The sequence below is a fragment of the Trichosurus vulpecula genome, chromosome 4 (genome assembly GCF_011100635.1).
Source record: "Trichosurus vulpecula isolate mTriVul1 chromosome 4, mTriVul1.pri, whole genome shotgun sequence".
Classification (NCBI taxonomy): domain Eukaryota; kingdom Metazoa; phylum Chordata; class Mammalia; order Diprotodontia; family Phalangeridae; genus Trichosurus; species Trichosurus vulpecula.
The window spans coordinates 263,482,084-263,500,040 of record NC_050576.1 but is presented as its reverse complement, the minus strand read 5'-3'; positions in this window follow the sequence as shown (position 1 = coordinate 263,500,040).

Below are 17,957 nucleotides of genomic sequence, written 5' to 3'. Positions count from 1 at the left end.
AAATATGAGAGGGAGCATGTTCAAGTTAATTGTTTCCTATACATTTTCCCACATAACATTATTAGTTTTCACAATAATTTCTAGCAAGAGTGGCAGATTATTTTCAGTAAAACTTTCAGCAATCAAAAACATTATACAGTCATATAAAACAATATATCTTTGAGATGAATTCTGATTTCTTCAATTCTATAACTTTTCTTAAATCTGAAAAAAAGTATGGAAAATCCAAAACTAACATCAACTCATTGCTTTTGGTAGTTTTTCATCAGTTAAAGTAGTATTTAATGTTAGTGATGTCATATGAAGAAATAAATCTACTCCTTGGTAAGGCTAACCTGGAATCTTCTTCTCTGACACTTCTCTTGAACTTTTACCTCAAAATATATTCTTGCCATTACCTGGACACAACTTGATGACATTCAACTCACCTGAAAGAAGGAAGACTAAAGAGGCTAATTCTGCATTAATTTAATATTTCAAAAGTTATGTATTTTTGTTGTTGTGAACATTAAACTGAAATAGAGATTAGAACATATCAAATGTCTTCATGAATTTCTGTGATATACAAATTCATAACCAAATGGTCAGCTTTCTGATGGATCTCCTTGGAACTATAGTTCTTTAACAAATTGAGGTATTTTCAGCTAGGCTAGACTTCTCAGACTGCACTCTGATGGTGAAGCCCTTGAAAATCCTGGGCCACTTTGAGATCATGATGAAACAGTAAAATTGTACTTTAGTAGCCATGGCCTCACGTATGCTTCTTAGCCCACAAAACTCTTGAACTCACTAAATAGGATTTGGGGAAAAGTCTACCCAAGCATAGACACATTTCTTAATTCTGTTTTGAGTTGGACTTTTGTCAGTATTTCATTTAATCTTGAATTATGGTTGGTTCCTCCCACTTCATTGACTACTACTATTGACTACTTTCTCTTGGTCAGTGGGTATGCTTCTTGCTGACCCTCCCTTAGGACTAAATTTTCTACTTACCCATGGCATAACTGACACAGTCTCTGGCTTCTCACAGGCTTAGACAATACTACTACATATCATTCTACTAGAACTAGCTCAAAAGCCCACATGGCTTTGCATTGCAGTAGACATCAACTTGTACCATGGAAAAGACTTCATATTAACCCACTTCATATTGGCCCTGCCCAGACCCCTCTTATACTTCTTCAGTTTTTCATTTTCTTCTGGTTTCATATCATGTGCCATAAAAAAATTTTCAAGTGCCCATGGTTCTAAGCAATATTTTTCTTTGAATCTACAATTTCAATGAGTTACCATTACAGACTTCCGAATAAATTTATTTACATACATGTCTCCATCACTTTGCCATTGACTCATTCCTCAATCCCATTCAATCTAGTTTCTGTCTCTGAAGTAGTATAGCCTTTTTTCAGTTTAAAACAAAACAAAATCCATCCACTGATATATTTCATCAAAGCATGAAAATCTATATAGGAAGTATTAAAAATAAGCCTTAATGATTTATTATTAAGTAACCTAGACAAGTTAATTTGCTTATTTTCTCCAGGAGAAGGCTGATACACTCAAAATGACTCCTTCTCTTATAATCCAGATGCACCTGGACTTTTAAAAATAGCAATGAGAAATAGAAGTTGTATATTTATTTTCTTTCTTTACATTAAATTTTGAGTTAAGATCCTCATCTTGAAGGAATGACTCATAATAACCTCCCTACTTAAGACTCCCTGCTCACTAAGAAAAATATACTTGCACTGGTCTAACTTTTATAATTTAATATTGGTGCTATGTATATATGCATATTTCAATTTTTAAAAATTGTTAGCATATACTACATTAAAAGCACTATGATGAATCTGGGGATATAATATAAAAATGAAATAATCTCTTCCCTCAAAGAGCTTACTTACTACTAGGGGGAAAACATATACACTTATAAATCAATATTCTAATGATCTTTGATCTCATAAATATGGGTATTCCCTCCAATGGTGTAGGTTGCAACTCATTCATGTTTACTTATCCTGTTGCACTCTTATTCATTCCTTCCATAAGTTTGTAAGAAGGGATCCACCTGATGTTCTGAGGTCTTTTTTAATTATCTTACCATTACACAGATACTGTCCAAGTCTACATTATTTTATATTATAACTATATGATTTATCCATATTTATTTGTGCTCATGCACTTTTTGATGACATCCTTGAGAACACTTCTTTGCAAGACCTTGTTTGTGATGTATTGCAGCATGCTTAAGGCCCCAGGCAACTCTCTGTTGCCCTTTGGGTGATCCTCAACTACAGTTTTTCAGGGAATGTAGAGCTCTATGACTTGTAGCTACATGATGTGACGGGAATAAAATTCTTGTTAAAAAATGATGAACTTTTGTTTCAGGAAGTAGCTTGGAGTCTTAAATAAATGCAAAGTGTACACAAAGTAAATGTAAAGAAATTTGTGGGGAGTGCAACAAATAGGAGATCAAGAAAGGCTTCCTTTTTGAGGTGGTACCAGAGATAATGCTTGAAAGAATATTGGAATTCCAATAATAATAAAGGAGGAGGAGGAGGAGATGAAGATGATGATGATACTGATGATGATGATGATGATGATGAAATATAGGTAAGAAAGAAGTTCCTTCCAGAATGAGAGACAGTTTATATGCAAGGGCATGGAGATGAAAGATGGAACACAATGTATAGGAAAGAGTAATTAGGCCAATTTGACTGAATTGTACAGTATGTGGGTAAAGCCAGGAGGAAGATAGCCTGATACCAGATTTTGAAAGACTTTAAAACCCAGACTGAGGAATTTCTATTTAATATTAGAGACAATATGGAACCAATGATGATTCCTGAGTATGATAGTGAAATGGAAAAATGCATACTTTAGGAATATTGATTTGATAGATATGTAGAGAAGGAATAGGAGAATGGAGAAAACAGATGAATTGAAGAAGACCAAATAATAATTAATGCAATAATCCAGGAGAAAGATAATGAGAGACTGAACTGAAAAAAAAATCACATGGTAATCCTGTGATTGGAGAGAAGGTTCAGATGTGAGTGATTGTGTGGAGTTAAAATTAACAAGATTTGGCTGTGGAATCCATATACAGGTGGGAACGGAGAGGTTAGAATCAAGGATGATTCTCAGGTCACAAACTTAATTGACTGGAAAAAAATGGTTATGCCCTTGACAAAAACAGGGAGCTTTGAAGTACTGGTGGGTTTCGTGGACAAGATAGTGAATTCCCTTAGATGTGTTGAAGTTCTAATGCTTAAAGACATTTAGGTGGAAATGTCCAGTGTTTAGTTGATAATATTTTTCATGTATATATTTCAGTTCCTTTTTCATATACCATCCTAATCAAACAATTCTATGTGATTCAAATAGGTGATTTTTCTTAGGTGATTTTCCTTTTCCTGGTTATTTGTAAGGATATTTTATTGCTACCAAAATTCTGGACTTTACTGACTGCATTTATGGGTAAGTTATATACTCTACCACTGTCCTGTGGATTCTGTTTGTCTACATTTCACTTGCTCTTCTCAACACTTCTGGCCTCTGTTCTTGCATGATGTCCTGGAATTTGGTTTTTCAATGCTGTTTCTTAAAATTCCAACTCATCCTCTAGGAGAACAATAATGTTCAAGTTATCCGAGTGTTGTTAATCTAGCTCCATTGCTTCAGTTTATAGAAAACTCAAGTATTCTTATATCTTTTTCCTTTCTTATTCTCTTTTGTTGTTGATTATTATCTTTTATCTGAGCCATCAGTAGTTCGTGGCTTTATTAAGATCTTCCTCCAAATGTTCTAACTTATTGAGTCTCTTGTTTTCCTTTTTCTGTTCTACTTTTCAATAGTTTTTTTTTTCATCTTAGTAGATGCCATATCTTCCTTCATTTTTTTTTTTCAAAACCCATCCTGAAAGTTCTTGTGACAAGGTTTATTCTCTCTTCTGGATATCTAGTTTTTACTGAATTGCTCTTTACTGCTAGCAATTTCTCTTGCTTTCCTTCACTCTATAATATTTCTTCATTTTATTAGACTTTCTCCTTTTCTTCAGTCCTCTATAGTTTTTCCACAAGGACTTTTTAAGTATCCATGAAGATTTCAAAATCACAGGATTTCATATTTGGGAGGGACTTCAGTGGCTATCGAAACCAATTATAGGGAGAAGATTCTGGGAAGATGGCAGATTAGGTCAGAAAATTCTAGGCTGTCAAGATTTTCTCCCACAAAAGGGTTAAAATAGCACTTTAGGGTGAACAAAGTGTGGGTGGAGAAAAAGAACAATGGGACAACAATGAGGATCTTCCTGGTACAATTTGAGAAGATTCTGGACTCGGTATGGTCCCTGAGAGGAGTAAACACCTCCAGGCTAAGTTGCAAGCTGTTTCAAGAACTAGAGCCAAGCCCTGGGGTTGGTTGGTTTGAGAGGCTGCCTCGGTCCCAGCCAAAGGAAGTTTTCATCCTGGGATAGTGAGGAGAGTTGGGTGTGTGAGCCCAGGAAGATTGGGGGAAGCTCTGCTGACAAGAAACACCAGACCCAGCTGTGCTGCAAAGAGCAGTGGGGGAAAGAGGGAACCAGCATACGCCTGGTGAGCGCAAAAGCAGTGAGGTAGAAAACCCCTGGCTGTGGGCACTTAAAGGAGGTTGGAGGTTTGGCTTTGGTTCCAGGCTAGAGGGGAGAACTGAAGATCTGGGGCAAGAGGCACCATTTCCCATATCCCAGGGCAAGAGGTAATTACAAAAATCAAGTTATTACCACAAAAATGCACAGGCCAAGGAGAAAGAATCCAACCATAGAAAGCTATTACAGGAATAGAGATGACAGGGGTTTGTCTGGGACAGAATTTTAAAATAATAGGAGAGACATCTTTAAGAGAAACAAAGTAAATTTATTCTACAAACCTTGCAAGATTCGGGCACACCTCCATAATGGAGGTGGTGAGGTAAAAGGGAACCTGCCTTAATTTATAGTCTTAATGAAAAAGATTCCCACCCACCTCTATCCCTTCTCACCATTGGCGGGGGGGGGGGGGGGGGGGGGGGGGGGATGGGGCTTACAGTCTAGGCGTGAAAACTACACAGAGGACCAAGATTGATCCGGTTCATTCAGGTTTTTCCCTATCAGAACTCAACTGCCAAGGTGGCATCTGAAAGTCTAGGAGAAGAGATGGGGTGGGGGGAAGGAGAGACCCTTCCTGGAGCAGAGAACAAATAGCTCACAGGAAGTTCATTATCTTCTAACATCTGAGAGAGAGGGTAGGAAGGGCATGCCTTCCAAAATTACAAAGCCAAATCCCAAAACCTTTCCATTAGACATACCCTGTGAAGTCTTCACAATTATCCATCCCATTCAGGTTCATCTTCAGAGGAGGATATCGAAGTAAAGACATCCTCAAAGAGTAATATCAAATGGTCACCTGCTCAAAAAGAATTTATAGATGATCTTTAAAAAGACTTTAAAAATCAGATGACAGAGATGGAGGAAAAAATAAAAATAATCCAAGAAAAACAAGAAGGTGGGGAAAATCGACCGATTAAAAAGGGAGATCCAGCATCTTAAGAAGGAAAATGACATCTTGAAAATTAGAATTGGGCAAAGTAAAGCCAGTGAAATTATAAGAGATCAAGAAATAATTGAACAAGACATGAATAATGAAAAAAAAATAGAAGAGAAAGTGAAAAATCTTATGAGAAAAACAACAGATTTAGAGAACAGACCAAGAAGAGAAAATATAAAAATAATAGGACTAACTGAAAATTATGATAAAAAAAGAATCTTGATATAATAATACAAGAAATAATTAAAGAAAATTGTCCTGAAGTATTAGAACAAGGCAGCAAAGAAAAAATAGAAAAAATCCATTGAACACCACTTAAAACAGATCCTATGAGGTAAGCTCATAGGAATATCATAGTCAAATTCTGAAAACCCTAGCTCAAGCACAAAATATGCAAAGCTTCAAGATTAAAATAATTTAAATATGATGGTGCCATGATCAGAATTACACAAAACCTAACAGCAGACACCTAAAGACCGCTGGGTCTTAGAACATAATATATCAAAGAACAAAAGACCTGGGGCTCCGGCTGAAAATATCATACTCTGCAACTTTAAGTATTATCTTGAATGAAAAAATGGACATTAAACTCTCAGACTTTCAAGACTTTGTTTAAAAAAATCCTGAATTTAATAGAACATTCAACATATAAGAACAAAGAGAAACATACTCTTTACCTTTTATATAATGTAAAATGTATAATATTCTTATTAATAATTGGCAAGCTCATAAGAAAGAGGGGGGTAAACCTGACTATGAGGAATTTAAAAAGTAAAACCATTTAGAAACAGCTAAAAAGAGTAACTATTTTATACAAACTAGGGCCAAGAGGAAGAAAGGATACAGAGGAATTAGAGGGGGGAGGAGGGCTGGTAGTTCTGGTAACCTACTTTCATCAGGAATGGGTTTAAGAGGGAACAATACATATATATTTGGAAGAGTATAAAAGTCTTCTATATTTAGAAGAAATAAAATGGTAAGGGTATAGAAAGGGGGGAGAGGACAAGGGAGGGATTTTTAGAGGGGAGAATGAGGCAATAGGTAAAAGGGAGGTAAAGAAAGGGTGTTTAGATTTATGGGAATGGGAGGATAGGGGAGGGATCCTTGGAGGGGGGTAGGCAAGTAATAGGAGGGAAAGGTAATCAGTAGAAGTAAAGTAGAGGAATCAGGAAGGATAGGAAACAAGAGATATGTGCAAATATAAAAACAAAGATCAGGAGTAGAGTATGTTTGGTAAAGTATATATCTGTATATGTATGTCTGTATATGTATATATCTATAGCTATAGGGAAATGTATCTAAACTTTGTTATAATGTTCAGGGCTGGGATGAGGGGAGGGGAAAAAAAGAACAAAGTAAAAAAGTGCACAGCAGAGAACAAAAGAAAACTCACAAGGAAAAGCAAGATGTACAATTCTCAACACAACATATATTATTTATTATATAAGGTTTCTTGAAGCAAAAATCTATTGTAATGTATTTTGAATCCTCTCTTACATTCTGCTACATACACGACATGCTTTTTTTTTCTTTCTTACTTTGTATTTAAATTTCAATATTTAAGTTTATGATATGTTTTGTTCCTTTTCTCTATTCTGTATTTGTGTTCTGGCCCTTGAGTCTAAAATAAAATTAAATTAAAAAAGTGAAAGCCAAAAAAACCCAATTATATTTCTAAAAGAGTCTCCTCTCCTCCATACCTTATTAGTGATCAGCAAGTGTCTCTCTGAAGACTTCTAATGAGGAGATGAGTCTCTCTTAAGGCAATTCGTTCTACTTTTGGATAGCTCTGGCTATTAGAAAGCTTATATTTCTAACATAAAGCTTATATTTGTCTTTTAGAATTTCTACCTATTATTGTTACTAATCTTGCCTTCTTTGTATAAAGAGAATCGGTCTAATTTCCCTTTTGCACAACAGTCCCTCAATCCCTTGAAAATAGGTATTACAAACTCTTACGTTAAATACTACCACTTCCTTCAGCATATCCTCATGTGGAATGAATTAGAGACCTTGCACCATGTTGGAAACCTTCCTGTGCTCAACCCAAGGATCAGTAGCCTTCCTAAAATGGATTCCTCATAATGGAAATTAGTGTTTCAGATATATTCTAAGTAGGGTAGAGTGTAGAGGGACTAGCACTTCTTTATTCCTTCTTAAACCAACTGAATTTACCTCCTACTAATATCTGACTAAATAACTACAATAGCCTCATGAGTTATCTCATTGCTTCTGTTCTGTCTCCCAATTCATCACATTCTGACCAAAAATCTTTGGTGGCTTCTTATTATATCTCAATGAATTTCTAACATTTTATCCTATTATTCAAGAACATCCACGTATTGGCACTTTCATTTCATTTCAGTCTTACCTCATTGTGATACCTGAGTAGCCAGCTATTGCTAGAAAAACCCTGCCCCCAGCCCCTAACTACAAACCCCAGTTTGCATAATAAAGAGTGGACTCAGACCTTTTTGAGGCTAGCAAAAGTTCCTGGGGCTCCCTGACTCCTCCAAGGAATGTCAATAGATAAGATTATCCCACTTAACGATAACCAGTCAGAATCTGTGATCTGTCAGGACCTTTGTTCCTGTACCCCCAGACCACCCTGTGACCTGGCATGTAAATTCTCTATATAAACTACACCTTCACTTCACTGCGACATCATTGATTTGGGATGATCCCCCGATGGCCGCCGGCTAATAAATTCTCCATTTAAAACTTATACTCTGTGGAGTGTCTCACTCGCTTCTGGTATAACATCATCAATACACTATGGTCTAGCCAAGCTAGTCTTATTACTTTCTTTTGTTTCTCATTTATATATCTTTGGCACCTCTGCTGAAAAGAACAGGGAGATGGTCTCTGGAACTTTTAATTTAGGTATAATCAACAGGTCAAATGTGGGCTGTATTAAAAAATAATGATAAAGTATTGTGAGTGTGGGTGAATGGTGTTATTATTGATAAAGATAGGGAAGATGATAGAAGGATTTCATTCTCTCACATACTGGATAGCAAAGGAAACATTGAATCTCTTGATTTTTCCTCTGAATCTTGTATTCGGAGACAAGTATTAAGCTCATTTTGAATATATTGAATTTGAAGTTCTGCTGGAGTACTTTAAAAAATGAATAGAAATCATTATCAAGCACATTAAGAATTCTGAGAGTCTAGAGCTCAAGAGAGAGATATAGTCATCGCCAAGATGATTAGGTATTTGAGTAACTAGAAAGGAAATTGAGATATAGTTCCTACATTCATGAAGCCTACAATACAGAAACAGATATGTTTCACAGACAATATGTAATACTTTGTAGACATATACAATAATTATCAAATAGCCACAGAATAGAATGAGCATAAGGGAGGTACAGATTGCTCTGCTAGATTGCAGGAAGTCAAAATTATTTCTAATGGGGAGAATAAGGGAAAGCTAAGAAGAGGCAGCCAATTTTACTGCAACTAGGTACAATTCAGTCAATTGTAAAATGGTGGATATTATGATAAATAGGTAAAATAAACTTAGAACACATTTACATATTTGTAAACTTATTTAAACAAATACATTCTAAATTCAAATTTGTTATATATTAGTTTAGTTATTAATAAGATATTTACATTAATTATGTGTAAGATATTTGTAGCATAGGGAGTTCAAATGCAAAGCATGATCCCACTTAGAGATAGTTTTACCAAACTTAATGGCTATTTACAAGGGGAGGTAGGAAATTAGTTGCAGGCAGAGACAGTTTCAGTATGATGGGGCAGCACATAGGGTGGCATGGAAGAATCCATTGGAAGGCCTTGAGACTATTAGTCCTTACCTTATACATTTTAGACAAAGAACCAGTGTAAAACAAATGAGAGTCTATGTAACTGGTAAAATGAAGTTATTTTCTTTTTTTAAAATTATTTTTAATTGTTTTGTTAAATATTTACCAATTATATGTAAAAACATTTTAACAATCATTTTTAAAAATTTTGAGTTCCAAATTCTCTACCTCTTTCTTGCCTCTCCCCCCAGCTTGAGAAGGTAAGCAATTTGATATCAATTATAGATGTGCAGTCATGCAAAAAATTTCCATGCTAGTCATGTCGCAAAAGAAAACAATATTTTTAAAAGGGTAAAAAAAAAAAAACATGCTTCAATCTATATTAAGAGTTCATCAGTTTTCTCTCTGGAGGTAGATAGTGTTTTTCATCATGAGTCCTTGGAAATTAGTCATTGTCTTGATCAGAATAGGTGAGTCTTTCACAGTAGATTATCTTTACAATATTGCTCTTACTGTGTATAATAGTCTCCTGGTTCTGACCACTTCTCTTTTCACCAATTCATGTAAGTCATCTCAGGTTTTTATAGCACAATAGTAATCATTTACCACAACTTGCCCAGCCATTCCCCAATTGAAGGACACCCTTCAATTTTCAATTTTTTGCCACCACAAAAAGAGCTGCCATATATTTTGCTACAAATACCTCCTTTTCCTTTGTTCTCTTTTGGGAAAGCAGTGGTATTGCTGGGTCAACAGGTATGCACAGTTTTATTTTGGGCATAGTTCCAAATTGTTCTCAAGAGTGGTTGGACTAGTTCACAGCTCCAACAGTGCATTGGTGTCCCAATTTTTCCATGTTTCCTCCAGAATTTGTCATTTTCCTTTTCTGTCATGTTAGCCAATCTGTCAGGGGTGAGGTAATATCTCAGAGTTGTTTTAATTGGCAATTCTCTAATCAATAGTGATTTAGAGCATTTTATGTGACTGTTGATAGGTTTGATTTCATCTGAAAACTGCCTATTCATACCTTTTGACCATTCATCAACTGTGGAAAGGCTCTGACTTCTATAAATTAGACTCAGCTCCTTACATTTTTGAGAAATCCGGCCTTTATCAGAGAAATTTGCTGTGAAAATTTTTATGAAGTTTTCTGTTTTGCTTCTAATTTTATTTGCATTAGTTTTATTTGTGCAAAAGCTTTTTAATTAATATAATCAAAATTATCCATTTTCTATCCTGTGATGCTTTCTATTATTTGGTCATAAAATCTTCCTTTGTCTATAGATTGGACAGATATATTTTTCCATGCTTTCCTAATTTACTTATGATTTCACCATTTATTTCTAAATCATTTATCAATTTTTGACCTTATCTTGGTTTTTGGTGTGAGATATTGGTCTATACTCAGGTTCCGTCAAACTGCTTTCTAGTTTTCCCAGTAATTTTTTTGGCATATGGTGAGTTTGTACTCCCAAAACTTAGATCTTTGGGTTTATCAAACACTAGATTGGTATGGTCATTTTCTACTGTGTATTGTGCACCTAATCTATTCCACTGATCCACCACTCTGTTTCTTAACCAGCACCAAATTATTTTTATGATTACTGTTTTATAATATAGTTTGAAATCTGGAACTGCTAGACCACCTTTCTTCAGTTTTTTTTTCTTTTATATTCTCAAACTTTTGTTCTTCCAGATGAATTTTGTTACTATTTTTTTTCTCTATATATATGATAATTCTTTGGTAGTTTGGTTCTTATGGCACTAAATAAGTAAATTAAGTTAGGCAGAATTGCCATTTTTATTTCATTGGCTTGGCTTATCTATGAACCATTAACATGAATGAAGGTAAAGTGACAAATGTTGGAGGAGATGTGGAAACACTGGGACACTAATTCATTGTTGGTGGAACTATGAACTGAACCAACCATTTTGGAGAGCAATATGAAATATTTCCACCATTGTTTTGATCTGTTTTTATTTCTGTGAAAAGTGTTACATAACTGTGTTCATATAATCCCTGTGTTTGTCTGGGCAAGTAGACTACCAAGTATTTTATGTTGTCTGTCATTATTTTGAATAGATTTTCTCTTTCTATCTCTTTCTTCTGGGTTTTGTTGGTAGCACAAAGAAATGCTAATGATTTATGTGGGTTCATTTTATTTTTTAAAATTTTGCAGACATTGTTGATTATTTTAATTAGTCATTTTAGTTGATTCCCTTGGACTCTCTAAATATATCATCATTTTCACCTGCAAAGAGTAATTGATTCTTTTCCTCATTGCCTATCTTTATTCCTTTAATTTCTTTTTTAAAAATTTTATTTCTGTAGCTAGCATTTCTAGTACAATATTGAATAATAGTGGTGATAATGGATATCTTTGTTTTATTCCTGATCTTATCCCTGTTACAGATAGCTCTTGCTCTTGGTTTTGGATAGATACTACTTATCACTTTAAAAAATCAATTGATTCCTATGCTTTCTATAGAAATGGATGTTGAATTTTGTCAAAGGCCTTTTCTGCTTGTATTGAGATAATCATATGATTTTATTATTGATATGGTCAACTATGCTGAGAGTTTTCCTAAAATTGAATGAGCCCTGCATTCCTGGTATAAATCCCACCTAGTCATAGTATATGATCTTTGTGGTATATTGATCTAATCTCTTTGCTAGTATTTTGTTTTAAAATTTCTTATCAATATTCATTAAGGAAATTAGTCTATTTTTCTCTTCCTGGTTTAGGAATCAAAATCACATTTATGTCACAAAAGGAATTGGATAGGACTCCTTCTTTACTTATTTCTTTCAAATATAGTATTGCCATTAACTCTTCCTTGGATGTATGGTAGAATTCACTTGTAAATCCATTTGGTTTTAAGCAATTTTTCTTAGGTCGTTGATTCAATTTCTAAGATAGTATTATTGAAGTATTGTATTTCTGCCTCTGTTAATCTGGGTAGTTTATATTTTTGTAAATATTCATCAATTTCAATTGGATTGTCAGTTTTACTGGCATATAATTGGGTAAAACAATTCCTAAAAGTTGCCTTAGTTTCATCTTCATTGGTGGTACTTTTGCCCATTTCATCTTTAATACTGGTAAGTTAGTTTTCTTCTTTGTTTTTTAATCAGATTTTAAGAATGGCCTATGTATGTTATTATTTATTTAATGAAGCCAGCTCCTAGTTTTATTTATTAGTTCAATTTTTGAAAATATTTTCAATTTTATTACTCTCTTCCTTGATTTTTGAGATTTCTATTTTGGTGTTTAATGAGGGATTTTTAATTTGTTCTTTTCCTAGTTGCTGTTGTCATTGTTGCATGACCAATTCGTTGATCTGCCCTTTCTCTCTTTTATTGATGCACACAAAGTTATAAAATTTCTTGTAAGTAACATATTGGCTGCATCCCACAAATTTTGAAATGTTGTCTCATCGTTGTTATTCTCTTTAATGAAGTTACTGATTAGTATCCAATTAACTTTTAATCTATGCTTTCACAGCCTTTTATTAATTTTTTGTTACATTGTGCTCTAAAAAGGGTGCATTTAATATTTCTTTCTTTCTGCATTTGGTTGTGAGGATGTTATGGCCTAATAAATGGTCAGATTTTGTGAAAGTGCCATGTACAGCTGAGAAAAAGGTATACTCCTTTCTATTCCAATTCAATTTTCTCCAGAGGTCTATAATATCTAAATTTTTTTTTATCAATTTCTTTATTTATTTTTAGTTTACCACACACGGTTCTACATAGTTTTGAGTTCCAGTTTTTCTCCCTTCCCTCCCCCCTCCCTCCCCAAGACGGCATGAAGTCTCATATAACTGTCATGTATAACTTCGCATTGAATTAATTTATGCACTAGTCAAGTCGTGGAGAAGAATTTTGACCAATGGAATGAATCATGAGAAAGAAGAAACAGAACCAAAAAAAAAACAAAAAAAAAACAAAAAAAAAACAAAAGAGAAGCAGAAAAGGCGAGCATGTAGTGTGCCTCAGTCTTTATTCAAACTTCGCAGTTCTTTGTCTCGATGAAGATAGCATTCTCCATCGTGAGTCCCCTGGAGTTGTCCTTGTCCCTTAGGTTGCTGAGAAAAGCGCAGTATGTCAGGGTTGGTCTTCACGGAATCCATATATCTGTGGCTGTGCACAACGTTCTCCTGGCTCTGCTTTGCTCACTCAGCATTATGTTGTGTAGGTTTTTCCAGGTTGTTATGAAGTCTGCATCATCCCCATTTCTTATGGCACAATAGTATTCCATCACCTTCATATACCACAGCTTGTTCAGCCATTCCCCAATTGATGGGCATCCCTTTGATTTCCAATTCTTGGCTACCACAAAGAGAGCTGCTATAAATATTCTTGTACATATGGGTCCTTTTCCCGCTTGCGTGATTTCTTTGGGATACAACCCTAGAAGTGGTATTGCTGGGTCAAAGGGTATGAACATTTCTATAGCCCTTTGGGCATAGTTCTAAACCACCCTCCAAAATGGCTGGATCAGCTCACAACTTCACCAGCAATGTAACAATGTTCCAATTTCCCCACATCCTTTCCAGCATTTATCATTCTCCTGATTTGTTATTTTAGCCAATCTGACAGGAGAGATGTGGTATCTAAGAGTTGTTTTGATTTGCATTTCTCTAATCAGCAGCGATCCAGAGCATTTTTCCATATGCCTGTAGATAGCTTTAATTTCTTCCTCTGAAAACTGCCTGTTCATATCCTTTGACCATTTCTCAATTGGGGAATGGCTTGTATTCCTATATATTTGGCTCAGCTCCCTGTATATTTTAGAGATGAGGCCTTTATCAGAGATACTAGTTGCAAAGATTTTCTCCCAATTTTCTGCTTCCCTCCTAATTCTTGTTGCACTGGCTTTTTTTGTACAAAAACATTTCAATTTGACATAATCAAAATTATCCATTTTGCATTTTGTAATGCTCTCTGTCTCTTGTTGGGTCATGAATTCTTTACTTTTCCACAAATCTGATAAGTAAACTATTCCTTGCTTTCCCAAATTACTTAGAGTATCAACTTTTACTCCTAAATCATGAACCCATTTTGACTTTATTTTGGTATATGGTGTAAGATATTGGTCTATGCCCAGTTTTTGCCCTACCATTTTCCAATTTTCCCAACAGTTTTTGTGAAATAGTGAATTATTAGCCCAGAAACTGGCCTCTTTGGGTTTATCAAAGAGTAGATTGCTAAACTTGTTGATTTCACCTACTTGTGTACCTATCCTATTCCACTGATCCACACCCCTGTTTCTTAACCAGTACCAGGCAGTTTTGATGACTGCTGCTGTGTAGTACAGTTTAATATCTGGTGTGGCTAAGCCACCATCCCTAGCATGTCTTTTCATTAATATCCTAGATACTCTAGACCTCTTGTTTTTCCAAATGAATTTTGTTATTATTTTGTCCAGCTCAGTAAAAAAATTTTTTGGTAGTTCGATTGGTATGGCACTGAATAGATAGATTAATTTAGGTAGAATTGTCATTTTTATTATATTAGCTCGGCCTAACCATGAGCAACTGATATTTCTCCATTTATTTAGATCTGATTTTATTCGCGTGAAAAGTGTTTCATAGTTATGTTCATATAGGCCCTGGGTTTGTCTTGGCAAATAGACTCCCAAATATTTTATAGTGCCTTCAGTAACTTTGAATGGAATTTCTCTTTCTATCTCTTGCTGTTGGGCTTTGTCAGTAATGTATAGGAATGCTGAGGATTTATGTGGGTTTATTTTATATCCTGCAACTTTGCTAAAGTTGTTTATTATTTCAAGTAGTTTTTTACTTGATTCTCTAGGATTCTCTAGATAAATCATCATATCATCTGCAAAAAGTGATAATTTAGTTTCTTCTTTTCCTATTCTAATTCCTTCAATTTCTTTTTCTTCTCTTATTGCTACAGCTAATGTTTCTAGTACCAAATTGAATAATAGGGGTGATAATAGACATCCTTGTTTCACCCCTGATCTTATTGGGAATGCATCTAGTTTATCCCCATTACAAATAATGCTTGTTGATGGTTTTAGGTAGATGCTATTTATAATTTTGAGGAAGGTTCCACTTATTCCTATGCTTTCTAGTGTTTTTAATAGGAATGGGTGCTGTACTTTGTCAAAGGCTTTTTCTGCGTCTATTGAGATGATCATATGGTTTCTGCTAGTTTTGTTGTTGATATGGTCAATTATGCTAATAGTTTTCCTAATATTGAACCAGCCTTGCATTCCTGGAATAAATCCTACCTGGTCATAGTGTATTATTCTCGTAATGAGTTGCTGCAATCTTTTTGCTAATATTTTATTTAAAATTTTTGCATCAATATTCATTAGAGAAATTGGTCTATAATTTTCTTTCTCTGTTTTAACTCTACCTGGTTTGGGTATTAGTACCATATTTGTGTCATAAAAAGAATTTGGTAGGACTCCTTCTTCACCTATTTTCCCAAATAGTCTACAAAGTATTGGAATTAGTTGTTCTTTAAATGTTTGATAGAATTCACATGTAAAACCATCTGGCCCTGGAGATTTTTTCCTAGGGAGTTCGTTGATGGCCTGCTCAATTTCTTTTTCTGATATGGGGTCATTAAGAAATTTCACTTCCTTCTCTGTTAGTCTGGGCAGTTTATGTTTTTGTAGATATTCATCCATATCTCTAAGGTTGTCAAATTTATGGGCATACAGTTGGGCAAAATAATTCCTAATTATTGTTTTGATTTCCTCTTCATTAGAGGTGACCTCACCCTTTTCATTTTTGATACTGGTAATTTGATTTTCTTCTTTCTTTTTTTTAATCAAATTGGCCAAAGGTTTGTCAATTTTATTGGTTTTTTCATAAAACCAGCTCTTTGTTTCATTTATTAATTCAATAGTTTTCTTGGTTTCAATTTTATTAATCTCTCCTTTGATTTTCAGTATTTCTAATTTGGTATTTAATTGGGGGTTTTCAATTTGCGCTTTTTCTAGCTTTTTCAGCTGTATGCCCAGATCATTGATCTCCTCTTTCCCTATTTTATTCATGTAGGCATTTAGAGATATAAAACTTCCCCTAAGAACTGCTTTTGCTGCATCCCATAAGTTTTGGTAAGTTGTTTCATTATTGTCATTCTCTTGAATGAAATTATTAATTGTTTCTCTGATTTGTTCTTTGGCCCACTCACTCTTTAGAATTAAATTATTTAGTTTCCAATTAGTTTTTAGCTTATTTTTCCATGGTACTTTATTAAAAATGATTCTTATTGCATCATGATCTGAAAAGGATGCATTGACTACTTCTGCTTTTCTGCACTGGATTTTGAGGTTTTTATGCCCTAGTACATGGTCAATTTTTGAGTATGTGCCATGTACTTTTGAGAAGAAAGTATATTCCTTTTTATCCCCATTCAGTTTTCTCCAAAGGTCTATCATATGTGCCTTTTCTAAAATTCTGTTTACCTCCTTAACTATTTTCTTATTTATTTTGAGGTTAGATTTATCAAGTTCAGAAAGGGGGAGGTTGAGGTCTCCCAATATTATAGTTTTGCTGTCTATTTCTTCCTGTAACTCCCTTAACCTCTCCTCTAAGAATTTGTATGCCTTACCACTTGGTGCATATATGTTAAGCAATGATATTTCTTCATTGTTTATGGTGCCTTTTAGCAGGATATAATGTCCTTCCTTATCTCTTTTAATTGAATCTATCTTTACTTTTGCTTTGTCTGAGATTAGGATTGCTACACCTGCTTTTTTTACTTTAGCTGAGGCACAATATATTTTACTCCAGCCTTTTACCTTAACCCTATGTGTATCCCCCTGTTTCAGATGCGTTTCTTGTAAACAGCATATTGTAGGATTATGGTTTTTAATCCATTCTGCTATCTGCTTCTGTTTTGTGAGAATGTTCATCCCCTGCATGTTCAGGGTTATGATTTCTATCTGTGTCTTTTTCTCCATCCTAATTCCCCCTGTTTATGCTTTTATTTCTCCCTTTCCCCTTCTCCTCCTCAACAAAGTTTTGCTTTTGACCGCCGCTTTCCTCAGTTAACCCTCCCTCTTTATTCCCCTCCCTTATCTTACCGTTACCCACTTGCTACTTCTCCTCTTCCTTCTGCCCTCCCCCTCCCTTTTTCCCCCCTTACCCTCCCACTTCCCGTAGGACAAGTTAGATTTCTAAACTTATCAGAGTATGTTATTCCCTTCTTGAACTAGATCAGATGACAGTAAAGCTCAAATACTGCTCTTCTCCCTCCCTTCTTTCCCTCTACTATAATATGTTTTTTTGCCACTTCCTTTGGTGTAATTTACCCTTTTCTACTACCTCCTTACCACTTCCCTCATAGCCCTCCCTTTATATCTCTTATTTATATTTTATATCTTTACATAAGTTAATTTATACAGGCATTCACAACCTATGTATATCCCTTTCATTTGTCATAATAGTTGTACCATTCACAAGAATGACTTATATATGTATATGTGTATATATATATATGTATATATATATATATATATACATACATACATACATAAAAAACATACATAAGATGATATAATCCCACATAAAGATGTAAACAACCTAACCTTATTGGTTAATGAGGTTTGTGGGGTTTTCCCCCCTGGTTACCT